Source organism: Clinocottus analis, unplaced genomic scaffold (genome assembly GCF_023055335.1).
Source record: "Clinocottus analis isolate CAN_PGR_092001 unplaced genomic scaffold, fCliAna1.0.p SCAF_9, whole genome shotgun sequence".
Lineage (NCBI taxonomy): Eukaryota > Metazoa > Chordata > Actinopteri > Perciformes > Cottidae > Clinocottus > Clinocottus analis.
Window position 1 is genome coordinate 262501 of NW_027176251.1, and position 17691 is coordinate 280191.

A 17691-nucleotide genomic window follows, 5' to 3' on the forward strand; every position below is an offset into this window, starting at 1 on the left:
TTTCTGTTAGCATCTCTTGTGTTATCTTTCTGTTAGCATCTCTTGTGTTATCTTTATGTTAGCATCTCTGGTGTTATCGTTCTGTTAGCATCTCTTGTGTTAGCTTTCTGTTAGTATCTCTTGTGTTATCTTTCTGTTAGCATCTCTTGTGTTATCTTTCTGTTAGCATCTCTTGTGCTACCTTTCTGTTAGCATCTCTTGTGCTACCTTTCTGTTAGCATCTCTTGTGTTGCCTTTGGGCCTTTTCTTTGTCAGGATACGCCTCCACTTCACTGGAGAGCGACTCATTGTTTGTGGATTTATAGCTGCTCCTTGTGTCCATACAACTGTAGCTTGAACATACAACTTTAAGTTCCCTGCAACTGTTATCGTTCAATTACAAAACGGGCCAACAGGACATTCAAATACGCCAGTCGATATGCAATAATAGCCATTTTGCCACCATGCAGGGCCAACGTCCAATCACATGCCATTCACAATGTTAGAAGGTCAGACCCAAAGTTCCTCAGTGAGCCTCCATCACAATCCACATGAAACATAATCTTCAAGCCACTGCCCTCCAACTCCTGCACCTCCTCCACCACCACCACCCGCAAGAAAACGCCTCCCCTCCCTCCTTCCCCTTCTCCGATTGTACTCCTCCTCTGCTGTAAATAGGGGTTCTGAGAAGTGGGAGTAGTGCACTTTGCCAGACATACCCCGCTTTCTTCCTCCCTCCCTCCCTCCCTCTCTCTCTGCCTCCCTCCCTCTCTCTCTGCCTCCCTCCCTCTCTCTCTGCCTCCCTCCATCTCTCTCTCTCTCGCTCTCTCTCTCTCTGAGGACAATCCTCTTTCGACTCCCAACCCACCCAGGAATATTAGTCTTATTGCATTTAATCACTGAATCCCAGCACCCAGAAAAAGATTGCAATTCATTAAAGGCACTCAGATATTCAGGCCAGCTGCTTCCTGGCGACTGGCTAAAGACAAGGTGGAGACAGACGGGCTGTGTGAGTGTGTGCGTGTGTGTGTGTGTGTGTGTGTGTGTGTGTGTGTGTGTGTGTGTGTGTGTGTGTGAGTGTGTGTTCTCTCTCTCCCTGTCTCTGTGGAGACAGGGCAACCCAATCCTCAGCAATGCCCTGGCTGTGCTCAGCACAATTCGGCGACAGCTATACCTAATCACACTACACAGAGGTGGTTCTGCTTAGTATGTCTGTGTGTGTGTGTGTGTGTGTGTGTACACCTACAGCAGTGCATGCATGTGTATATGTGCACACACACACACAGACATACACACAGCTTTGCAAGGCTTTTAGGAGAGAGACTGTTGATCCTTCCACAAGCGAGCGAAGCGGCTTACATCTTTCTGTTACAGAGGATCGGAGGTGCTTTCTAATACAATTACGCTGACGGAAAAAAAAAGTGCTCGTATAGGAGGAAGGAGGCGCTGCAGCGAGAAAACGCACAAAGACCCCTCAGCGGGGGGACACGCACACAGAGATGGAAACGAGTGGAACAGGGCAATTGTTGCCGGCAACGAGGCTCAGAGGTCGAAGACTCGGAGCGGACGCGTGGAAGCACGACAAAGACAACGTTGCACTTCCTCTCGTGTGTGTGTGTGTGTGTGTGTGTGTGTGTGCTCATCTTTATGTCGTTCTGCGCGTGAGAGAGAAGCATTTGCGTGTGTGTGAACATGAGTGTGTGTGTCGTCGTTGTGTGTCTTCGAGTGCGTGCTAGAGTTCACGTGTCGGTGTGTGTGCTCATCTTTATGTGTGTGAGAGACACATTTTCACATACGTGTGTGTTTGTGATGTGCTTGCATGCACCTATGTATGTTAGTGTGTGTGTGTCGTCGTTGTGTGTCTTCCTGTGTGTGCTAGCGTTCATGTGTCGACGCACATGCACGTGTGCGCATGCACGTGTGCGCATGCACGTGTGCTCATCTTTATGTCAATCTGCGTGTGAGGGACGGACACATTGCACAGATGTGTGTGTGTGTGTGTGTGTCTGTGTGTGTGTTTCTGATGTGCCCACGTGCAGCTGTGTATATGAGTGTGTGTGTCGTCGTTGTGTGTCTTCCTGTGCGTGCTAGAGTTCATTTGTCGGTGTGTGTGCTCATCTTTATGTGTGTGAGAGAGACACATTTGCACATGTGTGTGTGTGTGTGTTTGTTTCTGATGTGCCCGCATGCACCTGTGCGTGTGTGTGTGTGTCTGTGTGTGTGTGTGTGTTATGCAGAATACACTCCGCAGACCAGATGGCTGCAGAGTGGCTCAGGAATCAATATTTAAGAGGAAAACACCAACAATGCATCTGCATGTGTTTGCTGTACCGCTGTGATAAAATATTGACTCTCTGGGTTTTTTTGTTTTTTTTTGCAAGAATTATCGGCTGTGGTCAAAAATAGGATCCGCGGCTTAACGGGGGGGCGGCGGCCGCTTTGTGGAAGCCGTGATGACGGCGACACATTCGTGTCAAAAGTGGATGTCGACGGCCGGCGTGGATGTTTGTCATGAAATACTGCCACCAGCAGCAGATGTCAAAATGTGTTGCTGGCAGTTGCCGTTACTTCTGTTTGAATGAACAGACGTCAGGAGAGAGAGAGAGAGAGAGAGAGAGAGAGAGAGAGAGAGAGAGAGAGAGAGAGAGAGAGAGAGAGAAAGAGAGAGAGAGAGAGAGGCCTCACTCGACTCTAATTCTGCATCCAAAAGGGTTTTTAATGTGTCGGATGAGGACGGTCGTCATGATTCTGATGCGTTACACTGTTTAACGACGGACAGCTGTCATTATTATGAATGTCTAATTTCTTGCAATTTATTACCAGACGTAGTTGCACCGACGTGCAGTAATAATAGTTCCAACAGACATATATTCATTTAGATATGTGTGCATTACAAATGCATGCACATACACATTTGTAAATATACAGCGACATTATGAAAATGTGTGTTTTCAACGTAAACGGGGTGTTAGACAAAAAGTGTGTTAATTGTCTTCATTCTTTAAAAGGGGACTGCAGAATTGATCCATTTTACGCACAGCAGTGTATTTCAATACAGTAGAAGTACCCAGATAATACATTACACAATACGTATGTGTGTGCAACAGCACTATAGCGATGCGTACAATGACTTTTAATAATGATAAACTGAGTGCAAGTGAACGTGATAACGTCTCAGGCTGGTGGTCAAGTGACGTGCAGCTGTGCACCGAGAGAGCCGAGATGAGGACAAAGATTTCTTTTTTTAAAAACTAGATATGATACAATAACAGAGGATCATAAACTCCCACAGTAGCTCATACTCTGTCGACGGGGGAAGCGGCCGCTTGTAGCCCAAAGGTCGCCCAAAGGTCGTCCGTGCGTTTCCACCAATGCAAAAAAGCAACGCGACATTCCTCGGAGAGAACACACTTTTGTATCTTCGCTGGAACCCGATCTGGCTCCTCCACTCGCTTATTTTTGTATGAAGAGTGAAACCGCAGCGTCTTTTATTTTGAGTCAACAATACGGCGAGACGTGAATGAACGGCACAGCTGACGGGGGTCTGCTTTTGACGTATCGGAGATTTCACACTGCGACCGGATTGAGTTCTCCCCGCTCATGAGAAAGTATGCAGTCGGGGACATTTGGCCCCGCGAGGGGCATGAATTATATGATCCACAGCATCACATCTGAAGGGGGAGACCAGAAATCAGCGAGAGAGACCACGGAGACGATCGGATATCAAGGAAACATAAGTACTTGTTACCCTTACGGAGGAGGAGGAGGAGGAGGAAGAGGAGGAGGATTTATATCCTTAAATCCATTTCTATCATTGTCATGTGAAGCTGAAATTGGCAAAAAGTACTTTCATAAAAATATCAGCCATATTGACGGGTAATAGAAGGTGCTAATAAGATGCGCACGTAATGTGTTAATTATTTTTTGGGGGGATTTTTCCTCCTATAACAATACTCTATACTCGTCTGGTTGTATGAAAACTCTGCAAGCGTTCACTTAAGAGAGAGAGACGACCGACCTGGAAGCCAAATAACTACGATGAGTTTTAAAGATTGAAGTCAAGTGAAGGTATTTTCACTTGAGGTTACACCGACACACTTTTAATTAAGTGTGGCTTCAGCCGCATGGGGTCATAGACCCCATGCTGGAAGCACACTTCATGTTCTCCTGCGGGCTTATTAGTTGGAATGCTTCGAGCATTCCAACTATTGTTCTTCGAATCTTTAAAAAACTTATTATTATTCTATTTCTTCCGTACGTATTTTGGACCTCTTCAGCTCCTTCATATTTTCAGCTACAGAAAAAAGTTCAATTATTCAAATATTCAGCTTCTTAAGCACACGTGTGCAACTTCCTTTTCAAATTTCAGACTTTTCAAATTTTTAAATTATTAAACTTTTTATGATTTTTTTTAAAATGGGACCCAATGGGGAAATCTTCAAATCATCTTCAACTTCAAACGTTTGCAGGTTCTTCATACGTTCAGCTAGAGACACAATTTCAAATTTCAAATGTTGACAAAACGTTCAGCTATTATTCTACGCTTTTACATTTTTCATATTTTTTCAAATATTTAAATTATTAAACTTTTTATAAAAATAAAAATGAATGGTTTCCAATGAAAAACGTTTTAAAACTTCTTCAGCTCCAAAAGCCTAAGGCTCTGCCATGCTTTCAGCTAGAGACACCATTCCAAGTTTAAAATGTTGCCAAAACTTTCAGCTATTACCGCATATCTCCACTTATTGATATATTTTATACTGTCATAATTGTCAGCGTTTTAGTTTTATGTTTTTTTGCCGCCTTTTCTCTCTTTTGCATGAGTGTGTGTTGCGGACCTCAGTGCACGTGATGTCATACTTAGAGGGCAGACCCACGTCAGATCTTGAAGATTTTTTTTTTTTAAATTTGCCGTAAACTCCGTACCGTGTACTCTTTGGGCATAATTTATAGCTCAAAACGTTGGAAATCTTGTCTTCTGTCATAAACTGCGGTCGATAGGAATCCAACACATTCAGACGTCTCGTAATCGGACTGAATGTGAGAGCAAGTCCACCTCGCTCTGCCATCCGCTTCAATGTTAAATCTCCCTCCAAAGCCACGTCTCCCCTGAAGCTCGTACCTGATTTGTAAATCGCCCGTACAGACACATGTTTTATCGTACAGACTCACCAGTCACAGTATCTGTTCATCAAGTCTTCCTAACGCTTCATATGCGATATTGAAGCAATCGGGGCTTTTTAAGTATGTTTTTGGGGTGATTTTTGGATAGGTGTTTCCCAGCATTGACTCCATGTAATCATCGGCAGTTAGTAATTGTAACTGCCGATATTTGAATTCATCACCATGGCAACCTCTGACATGAGGGCAGTTCAACAGACACACAGACACTTACACACGCACACACACACAGGACTTCTCTCTCTGTCTCCCTCCCTCCCTTTCTCTATCTGTTCATATATATATTCCACTATTTTCATATCTATTCAGCTGTTTTGTTATTTTCAAATATATTCAGCTTTTTTAAGCTTTATTCAACAATATTTTACTATGTTCAGTGTTTAGATGATGCACTTTTCCTTTCAACTTTTCCAATTATACATTTAAACAAGAAGGATTTTCAACAGTTCAGTTTAATGCTTTTGGGCTTCAACACTTTTCATCAGTTAGTTTTCTTTACATGTTCATATATATTCCACTATTTTTATATATATTCAGTTGTTTTGTTATTTTCAAATATATTCAGCTTTTTTAAGCTTTATTCAACAATATTTCACTATGTTCAGTATTTAGATGATGCACTTTTCCTTTCAACTTTTCCAATTATACATTTAAACAAGAAGGATTTTCAACAGTTCAGTTTAATGCTTTTGGGCTTCAACACTTTTCATCAGGTAGTTTTCTTTACATGTTCATATATATTCCACTATTTTTATATATATTGAGTTGTTTTGTTATTTTCAAATATATTCAGCTTTTTTAAGCTTTATTCAACAATATTTCACTATGTTCAGTATTTAGATGATGCACTTTTCCTTTCAACTTTTCCAATTATACATTTAAACAAGAAGGATTTTCAACAGTTCAGTTTAATGCTTTTGGGCTTCAACACTTTTCATCAGGTAGTTTTCTTTACATGTTCATATATATTCCACTATTTTTATATATATATTCAGTTGTTTTGTTATTTTCAAATATATTCAGCTTTTTTAAGCTTTATTCAACAATATTTCACTATGTTCAGTATTTAGATGATGCACTTTTCCTTTCAACTTTTCCAATTATACATTTAAACAAGAAGGATTTTCAACAGTTCAGTTTAATGCTTTTGGGCTTCAACACTTTTCATCAGGTAGTTTTCTTTACATGTTCATATATATTCCACTATTTTCATACATATTCAGGTGTTTTATTCAGTTGTTTTGTTATTTTCAAATATATTCAGCTTTTTTAAAGCTTTTTTAAGCTTTATTCAACAATATTTCACTATGTTCAGTGTTTAGATGATGCAGTTTTCCTTTCACCTTTTCCAATTATACATTTAAACAACAAGGATTTTCAACAGTTCAGTTTAATGCTTTTGGGCTTCAACACTTTTCATCAGGTAGTTTTCTTTACATGTTCATATATATTCCACTATTTTCATATATATTCACCTGTTTTGATAAATATTCCAGTATTTTTTTCATATACATTCAGCTGTTTTCATATATATTCAGCTTTAAGCTTTTTTTTAAGCTTTATTCAACTTTATTTCACTATTTTCAGCTACATTCAGCAATTTCTTTCAAATATTTCAGCTTTATGCTTCAGCTTTTTGCATTCCAACGCATTTTCCACAGGAAATGCAATTTCTAGTTAGTTGGAATGCTGCAAGCATTCCAACTATTGTTCTTCAAATCTTTATTAAACTGTTTCTTCTATTTCTTCCATCCGTATTTTGGACCGTAACTAGTCCTTCATATTTCCAGTTACAGAAAAAAGTTCAATTATTCAAATATTCAGCTACTTAAGGAGACGATGGCTATGACTTTTCATATTTCTGACTTTTCAAATTTCCAAATTATTAAGCTTTTTATGATTTTTTTTATAATGGGACCCAATGGGGAAATCTTCAAATCATCTTCAACTTCAAACGTTTACAGTTTCTTCATACAATGAGCTTGAGACAATATTTAAAATTTCACATGTTGACAAAACCTTTAGCTATCAATCTACGCTTTTACATTTTTCATATTTTCTCAAATTTTAAAATTATTCAGCTTTTTATAAAAAAAAAATGAATGGTTTCCAATGAAGAACATCTTCAAATCCGCTTTCAACTCTTCAACTTCAAAAGGGAAAGGCTCTGTCATGCCTCCAGCTAGAGACACCATTCCACCTTTAAAATGTTGACAAAACGTTTTTGCTGTTATTGTATTACTCATCTTTTCGATATATCCTATATTGTTTTAACTGTCGGCGTTTTCGTTTTATAGTTTTTCCGCACCTTTTCTGCCTTTCTCATTATTGTGTGTTGGGCAGCTCAGAGCAGTGACGTAATACTCCAGAGCGAGGGCACTTGGCGATACACATATTTTAAACTTGCTCTCTACTCCAAACCGTATACTCTTTGGACATAATTTATAGCTCAAAACGTTGGAAATCTTGTCTTCTGCCGTAAACTGCGGTCGATAGGAATCCAACAGATAAGACGTGTTGAGGTCCGACTGAATGGGAGAGCAGGTCCGTCCCCAGCAGCAGCCCTTTGGTCTGTGCATCTACAGGCAGCAGGCACGTAAGCGGCCGCACACGCGAACGGGTGGCGCACATGAACGGCCGTGCTCGCGCGTGAACGTGTTATTATGGTCGCGTGCACGTTCGTGTGTGTGTGTGTGTGTGCAGGTCACTTTGGTTATAAACGTCAGGATTAACAGCGTCACTGACGTTCACGTTGAGGTTTGACGGATGGTTTTGTAGACACTCAGTAATATCTGGTCTCTCACCACCTGTACCTGTAGATCAGTGGTTAGCAACTCCGCCATAGGAGCAAAGGGTCAGTGGTTCAAACCCCACCTATGACAGATTTTAATTTTTCAAAAAAACTTTTTTTTTTCTTCTGTTGGACTGGACACTGTGGCGGGCCGGGTCGTATGTTTGACACCCCTGATTTAGATGATGCAGTTTTCCTTTCAACTTTTCCAATTATAAATTTAAACGACAAGAATTTTCAACAGTTCAATTAAATGACTTTGAACTGTAAAATGTTTCAGTAGGTATTTTGCCTTTTCTATATTTTCAATAATGATTTGCTATTTATTTATATATTCATCTATTCCGCTATTTTCAGCTATATTAATATATTCAGCTATTTTTACATATATTCAGCTATTCTTTCATTTTCAAATATATTTAGCTATATTTAGCTAATTTAAGCTATATTCCACTATGTTCCGCTATATTCAGCTATTTCTTTCAAATATTTCAGCTATAAGCTTCAGCTTTTTGCATTCCAACGCATTTTCAGCAGGAAATGCTCTTTCTAGTTAAGTGTGGCTTCAGCCGCATGGGGTCATAGACCCCATGCTGCAAGCACACTTCATGTTCTCCTGCGGGCTTATTATTATTATTCTTCTTATAGTCAAACCACTACTCCTCCCAGAGCGTTGCCAGCACATGCGTAAAAAATACATCGAAACGTGCGGTTTGCGCGGGAATCGTGAGGTATGACTTTTCTAAGAGATTCGCCCGGCCGTTTTCCCGAAAAATGCAAAAAACGTCAAAAACTGTCAAAAAAATTTCACGAAATGTTCGTAGAGGGTGGCGCACCAATTAACAGAGTGAGAAGAAGCGACAGAAACTGCTAAAAAAATAAAACGTATTTTGTCTTTACTCCCACAATGTTCACTCTTCATACACCATTGTTGGATAGAAACGTTGGAAATCTTGTCTTCTGTCATAAACTGCGGTCGATAGGAATCCAACAGACTCAGACGTCTTGAAATCGGACTGAATGTGAGAGCAAGTCCACCTCGCTCTGCCATCCGCCGCCATGTTAAATCTCCCTCCAAAGCCACGTCTCCCCTGAAGCTCGTACCTGATTTGTAAATCGCCCGTACAGACACATGTTTTATCGTACAGACTCGCCAGTCACAGTATCTGTTCATCAGGTCTTCCTAACGCTCAATATGCGATATCGAAGCAATAGTGGCTTTTAAAGTACCATTTTTTTTAAATAGTTTGAAAGGAGTTCCACAGTATTTAGGTCTATTAAGCTCAGCGTAAGGAAGTCCCTTTGAAGTCATCACCATGGCAACCTTTGCTCTAGCGACCCACAGGTGTTCTCGTTAGGGCAGTTTAACAGACACGCAGACACTTACACACGCACACACAACACAGATGACTTCTGTCTCTCTGTCTGTTTGTCTCACACACACAGACACACAGACACACATACACACACACAAACAAACAAACACATACACACACACAAACAAACAAACACATACACACACACACACAACACAGATGACTTCTGTCTCTCTGTCTGTTTGTCTCACACACACAGACACACACACACAGACACACACACACACACACACACACAAAGACGTTTACGTGTGTTTTATATTGTGTAGTTGTCAACACTGTGATCATTAATAAGGTCATATGATATTTCATATACGTTTGTGTGTGTTCAGGACGTTCAGTAGTTTATTTCCTTAAGTCCACAGTCCAGTCTGCCTCTAATCAGTCTGCTGGCGCTCACTTGGTCACCATGACGACGGCAGCACACAGGTGCTTCATATCAGCCAATCAGTTTAACACACAAACCAACTCAAGTGCTTTGGAGGAGAGACGGGCGTCAGAAACAAAAGCTATATATTGCGACGTCTTACGGCAGTAGTAGCCACACTTTCAAAATTTCTTGCGAAATTTTCTAGTTATTATTATTATTCTTCTTATAGTCAAACCACTACTCCTCCCAGAGCGTTGCCAGCACATGCGCAAAAATTACATCGAAACGTGCGGTTTGCGCGGGAATCGTGAGGTATGACTTTTCTAAGAGATTCGCCCGTACGTTTTCCCGAAAAATGCAAAAAACATAAAAAAAATTTCATGAAATGTTCGTAGAGGGTGGCGCACCAATTAACAGAGTGAGAAGAAGCGACAGAAACTGTCAAAAAAAAACAACGTATTTTGTCTTTACTCCCACAATGTTCACTCTTCATACACCATTGTTGGATAGAAACGTTGGAAATCTTGTCTTCTGTCATAAACTGTGGTCGATAGGAATCCAACGGACTCAGACGTCTTGAAATCAGACTGAATGTGAGAGCAAGTCCACCTCGCTCTGCCATCCGCCGCCATGTTAAATCTCCCTCCAAAGCCACGTCTCCCCTGAAGCTCGTACCTGATTTGTAAATCGCCCGTACAGACACATGTTTTATCGTACAGACTCGCCAGTCACAGTATCTGTTCATCAGGTCTTCCTAACGCTCAATATGCGATATCGAAGCAATAGTGGCTTTTAAAGTACCATTTTTTTAAAATAGTTTGAAAGGAGTTCCACAGTATTTAGGTCTATTAAGCTCAGCGTAAGGAAGTCCCTTTGAAGTCATCACCATGGCAACCTTTGATCTAACGACCCACAGGTGTTCTCGTTAGGGCAGTTTAACAGACACGCAGACACTTACACACGCACACACAACACAGATGACTTCTGTCTCTCTGTCTGTTTGTCTCACACACACAGACACACATACACACACACAAACAAACAAACACATACACAAACACACACACACACAAACAGACAGACAAACACACACACACAAACAGACACATACACACACACAGACACACACAAAGACGTTTACGTGTGTTTTATATTGTGTAGTTGTCAACACTGTGATCATTAATAAGGTCATATGATATTTCATATATGTTTGTGTGTGTTCAGGACGTTCAGTAGTTTATTTCCTTAAGTCCACAGTCCAGTCTGCCTCTAATCAGTCTGCTGGCGCTCACTTGGTCACCATGACGACGGCAGCACACAGGTGCTTTATATCAGCCAATCAGTTTAACACACAAACCAACTCAAGTGCTTTGGAGGAGAGACGGGCGTCAGAAACAAAAGCTATATATTGCGACGTCTTACGGCAGTAGTAGCCACACTTTCAAAATTTCTTGCGAAATTTTCTAGTTAAAGCTCTTACACTCGTGTCTGTGCAGAGGCCTGAAGGTGAATTAAGTTATTATGATGCCTTGTGTGTGTAAAAGAAAGTCAAGGAAAGCATCAAGTTTACTGTGCCAAAGGAAAAAGAGGTTGAAAAAGAAAAGGAGGAAGACGAAGAAGAATAAAATAGAAGATGAAGAAGAAAATAGAAGAAGATGATGAAGAAGAAAATAGAAAAAGAAGAAAATGAAGAAAAAAATAGAAGAAGAAAAAGAAAATAGAAGAAGACAAAGAAGAAGAAGAAGAAGAAGAAGAAGAAGAAGAAGAAGAAAATAGAAGAAAATAGTAGCAGGAGAAAATAGAAGAAGAAGAAGAAGAAAATAGTAAAAGAAGAAAATAGAAACAGAAGAAGAAACAGAAGAAGAAGAAGAAGAAGAAGAAGAAGAAGAATCTGCTGCGTTGTGGCAGCAGATTCGTGAAAGACATTAAAGAGTCTTTCTTTACCGTGTGTCTCACCAAAGCTTTAGAAGTATGAAGCCGTGAACATGAACATAAATATATTTACTTCAAAGCACCTGCAGCGTCTTCCGGAGAGGAATATGGATCATGTGACACGCGGCTGACGGTGTTTCTTGAAGGACTCCTCCCGCTCGGTAACGCACCGTCTTGTTCGCTAATAGAAGCGGGACAATGCAGATAAAAGAGAGCTGTCAGCTGCAGCCGTCATGGCCGACTGGATAATTGTGTATTTCCATGAAGGAACTGTAATTGCATGACTTTCAAACAATGGCACAGAGTACACTGGAAATATTCCCTCATAATTTTGCCTTCGCGGTTGTAACACACCCGATATTCTGGAAATGTAGTAAACTGCTGAGCCTCATTGGACGTGTTGACGATGTTACGGATTTCTAATTTGTTGCTTTTCATTTCGTTTTTCTCTTCATTTTCAAACATAGTATTGTGATTATGATTGTATACTGGAGCAAGGGTTGTGTGAGGTCATCCACAGTCGTGGGTTGGACCTTTTCACAGTTGGCCAATCCAAATAAACCCTTTAAAACACACTCACACACACAAGCAACCCATTGAGGCAACGGCACACCAGCAACTCCCGTGTTCTGCAAGGTGAAATTACCATTTTCTTTTTTTTTCAAAGGAGTTTGGTGGCTTTGAAGAGAAGCCCGGCTTCAGTCACCACACAGGAAGAGCTGCCTCACGGCACGGTGGAGTTTACAATTTACCGTGTATAGTTTTCTTTTAGATGGCACTTTTGTTTCAGGAGGCTAAAATATGTTCCTCTGCTGCCAGCATGGTTTTCCAGTCTGCTTCTCCAAACTGGAAACGTGCCAACCGACCAGTCTGAGCATGATTTAAGTAAGATTCCCCAAAAATGCCTCCTCGAGCGGCCGCTCAAGGCTTAAACAACACAAAAAAACCACAATAGAACAAAGCATTAGCATGTTAGCGATGAGTTTCAGTCATAAAAATAGTGTCGTTCGGATCAAAAATGGAAAAGTTATAACCTTTACGCTAAAACATGGTCGGACTGGAGCATGCTGGGAACCCAACCGCGCATAAATTTCCGCTTAACTGTATTTCAGTCATTTAAAAGAAGCTAATTAACGTTGCTTTAGCTCTTTTAGCTAACGTCACTTGACTTATTTGTCCTTTTTCTGGTCCGATAATGGCCGCCGCCGCCGGGGTTAAAAAAAGGTTACGAGACATCTCGACCTGGTTGGCAGCAAATCAATCGACAACTCGGAAGCTTTGGAGACACGTTGGGAATCTTCAGGTTGTTTGTTTGTCATAAAAAATGATTGACATGGTTATAAAACTTGGTATCCCATCCGGTTTCAGTGGAAAGGTTCGTCTCTCCGCACGGAGCCGACGGCTTCATTCATTTTTTAAACGCATTTCACACGTCAAATTCATTTGTTAATGGTGTAACGGAGAGGATGTGACATTAAAATCCCATTTGAATTACACGCTGACTTATTTAAGGCGTTCATTTGAGGAGCCCCATGCCCACGAGGAGCGGCACATTAACCGGAGCGGACCGGCGGTCTCCGAGGAGCCGGTCCTCTCGGTCCCGGCGGGTCGAGGCCACCGGGCGCGGCTCACAACACGGGATTAAATTAAAACTTCATTAAGCGTCGGTGCAGATTAACAGACTGGCGGAAGACCTTCGTTTAACGTCATTACGTCGTCGCCATGTCGCCTCTGTGATAATGTTTGTGTCTATAATACATAAAGGATATGTTCTCAGCATTGATCATCAAAACCACACGGTGTATTTTTGACGTTTTAATATTTATGGCACACTCACGGTAATGGGGTTAAGAAGGTCAAAGTTCAAACTGAACCCATTATTTCCATCATGGATAGATTTAGAGATCGAAATGTTCACAATAAATAAACGGAAAATATTGGATTTCCTTTAAATACTTTCAACATAATCAAATATGATTGGCAACTTGCATCCATCTATTAAAATGTAAATGTTTTTGGTCATGTGCTTCTCCCAAAATAGGACGGTGCGGATTTTTGACAGGATATTCTTATTGATAAAACACATTATATAAATATATATAATATGCGTGTATATACATTTTGGATTGGCTTTTCATATGATGTACTAAAGAAGACATTAGAGGGAGATAACTGTGTTGCTGGCCAAGATAAACACGTGTGTTTCCACGCTGAACTGTTTCTGAAAGTCAATGTCAGGAATATTAATTCATTTTTATGAGTATAAAGCCCACGATGTGAAGCTTTGCTACGGCTCTGGGAATACGGAGGATATCTGTGTTCTGTGTTCACTTCTTCACACACTAACCATCCAGCTTTAGAAAGCAACCCCCCCTCCCCCCCCCCCACACACACACACACACAGACAGACACACACACACACACACACACACACACACACACACACAGACACACACTCTCTGTCGATCTCCTTTGCTTCTCTTCTGTCAATTACCAGCACATGTGTGCTTTGCAATGCAGATGGAACAGGACGCTGTTGAAATCCTCCCCGCCTTTATTTGCCACACATGACACACACGTGCACACGCACACACGCGCACACACACGCGTGCACACTGACACACAGATGCAACCGAGGGAATTTGTTTTTTCCTAAGAATCTGCAGGCCGGGGCCGATAACACAGAGGCCTAGCTACCCAGAAGTGTGTCTGCAGGCATGAATTAAGTACTTTGTGTCTGTGTGTGTGTGTGTGTGTGTGTGTGTGTGTGAGAGACACTAACAGCTATTATCCCATTGTCCTCTTCCATCTCTATCTCCTCCTCCTTCTCAGAAACAGCATGTGATACACAAACACAGACACACACACTGAAACCCTCGGTAGTGTGACACACATCATCATCATCATCATCAGTTGGTGATCATGCTGCATTAGGTCTCATTATAAGAGCATGTACCTGAATTGTCTCTTTCTTTTACATTTAGTGCCTGACAAACAGGATCTGGAAATACTTTAGGTCAAGTTTGAAATACACACAGTACAGGATACACACAAACACACACACACACACACCAAGCGCAACACAGTCATCGTCATCAATGCCGGGGAGTTTCTTACTGATGAAGCATAATGGTGGGAGGTGTGACGGTGTGTTATTGCTAAAGGTGACTAAGTCATGGCTGAACCGATGTCACCCTCTATGATTAACACTTCAAACACACACACACACACACACACACACACACACACACACACACACACACACACACAACTCAAATAGAAAAAAGAAAGAAAAGAAAAAGGTATTTCCAGTTCACTTTTCTTCCAACCGCCTCAGGCCCTTTCAATTAATGCAAGGTTTAAGCAAGTGTGCATGCACATGAACGCATCAAACCCTCTGCTCAGGGGTTCTGCTCAATGACAGGTAGGTTACCGCCCGCTCAAAAATAATGATGAAGACAAATTGGAGCAGCACCTGGCCAGTGATTTATCAAAGCCCCGCAGCTGAGGTGCTTTTCTTTTGTCATGCAGCGAGGGAACGCAACGCATTTCACTGGGTTTAAAAACACACACACACACACACACAACAGAGGCCATGAGAGGAACACACTTTATTTAATGTGTTGTGAAAGTGGTTGGCAAACTGTGGGGCGCGACCCTCTAGTGGGGCGTGGAGGTATTACAGGTGGGGCGCAGGGGGAGACGCTGAATTTTTATTTTTATTTTTTTAAGATTGCTTTATTAATCCCACAGTGGGGGGATTATTCTCTGCATGTCACCATCCTTACTAATGAAGGAGCTTTGTGCTGCTGTGAAGCTCTGGGGCTTCAGTGCCTTGCTCAAGGACACTTCAACGTGAAACTATGGGGAGAAAACAGGGATCAACAGGCTTCCTGAGTATGAGTTGTTTTTAGCACATATACAACTTTATTTGCATTGTTTTAACAAAGTGATTGCACATGTTATTAGTTTAAACCATTTTGTTTCCGTGTTGTCGGGGCGGTGGGAACATTTTGCTTCCTCCAAAGTGGAGACAGAAAAAGAGAACCACTGACTTAACATATTAAACTACTGTCACTTTGATTCAAAGTACGTACACTTCCACATTGATTCCACCTTTTCTCTGCAGACGAGAGTGAAGACAGTAAAACGTGCGAGACAGCGGCGACTTCGCCTCTTAAAGTTATTAATAAGATTCTCGCACCACAATTCATTTTGACAAACGGCGGCGCGGGGCATCGGGGTAGTTTGACTGTGTCGAACATCGCCTCACACCCAGAGTTTGATAACCTCCACCACCTGCACGCGCTCGCACCACCAACACTTCTCCTGCAGGATATTTGATGTGGAGATTAGCTCAGATGGGCCGGAGATGCTCACCGCAGTAAATTTATCTCAAACCGGGGCGAGAAAAAATTCTCAAGTCGATAACAGAGACGTAGAAAAAGGATGTGGGAGGAGCTGTTAGCACGCCGTCCGTCTTCAACCGGCTGTCAATCACAATCTTTGCTCCGGGAGGACGAGCTCGAGCGGAGACTCTTTGAAATCAGAATCGGCCAATTAGTGAACTGTCAGGCGTCGTTTTCTTCTACTTCTTCCATGATTTTTACCCACGATGCAACGTGATCTTCTGCAGAACTGATTCCTGAGCACTTCAGGGATGTTCAAGGGTTTGGATGAGGGTCACGTTGCGACTTTTTGAGGTGAAAAATAAATAAAAATCACTTGTGATGGTGTTGGAGAAATGCATATTGTGTGGAGGAGTCTGCAGTTAAATTGCATAATGTTTTTAAAATGGACGCTGATGCGCTTGAGAGGATCACCGTCCTCACGCCGCACACTGCATTGCTCTGCAAAATCATATGAAGGGATCATCCATAAACCAACACGTAAAGCTTTCAGCATCAATAAGAGGACGTTGCTGCTCTAGAACAATGTGTCTGATCTTCACTTGTTCCTGAGTTTTAATCAGTACATTTTACTCAAATGGAAAAAAATGTTTTATTAGATTTCATTCTGAATATTTGCTCCTACTGTACTGGCTACGACGAGTAATTATGCTAAAAAATGATGGAATATTACAACTTAGGGAGGAAAATAAAAGTAACACCGGAAATAAATACAATCTGACCACATTTAGAGGATGTTGTTGTCTTTAATAAACAGCTGCAAACATCAATGAAATGGTCGTTTCTTTACAGCACAACTGGAATCACCAGATTATTATTTATTTGTTTTACTACAAAACTGCTTTTTACTTCACCCTGCACTTTCTCACTATAATCTAAGTCTATTTCTGGTATTTGCAGCTTCTTATCAGAAGCCTGAGGGAGTGTGTGTCCCTTCACATTGGCCCCCGGGGGCCACAAACTGCAGAGGTGGTAAAGTAGGTGTGAGATCTCTGATTGATGAGCGAGAGGACCGACGTGCCTCCTGACCCCTTTAAATACACCCGGGTCCACCCGAGGGTCCGCCTCCAAGGTATTGCACACAAAGCTGTGTGCATGTTCGCACACAGACACACACAGCGGGAGCATCCTGCAGGACGCTGCTGATGTCACAGTCAGACGAGTCCACTGCGACTCGTCCTCAGGCTGCAGGGACGGACCCTGAGACGGACTCAGAGAGGAGGAAGTCGGACATGTTTGATGGTTTTGTACCGCCGTTCATTTGGTGAAAAAGGTTGTAGAAGAGTTTGTTCCCCCGTTCAGTCAATCTGTGAACTTCTTTTTGTTTTCATTTCTGTTCCATTTGAAAGGCACCAGACAGCAAACAAGCGCGTTACCGTCGTGTGTGGTGTACCAGAGTTAACTAATCACTAATTAAACAAACCGCAAAACACACATTGCATTAAAGAGCAATGTTCAAGCAACTTCGTCTTCAGCTTGCAGGAAAACTCAGAGTTTGAAATGTTTCACAGTGAAAGTTGCATTTTTCAGTATAAATGATTTGATCTGATATGATTTTTTTATACAAAATGCAGAGTATTTTGATAAAATAGACATAATCTATATCTATATCTCTATATATATCTTTATATATCTATATATCTATCTATCTAT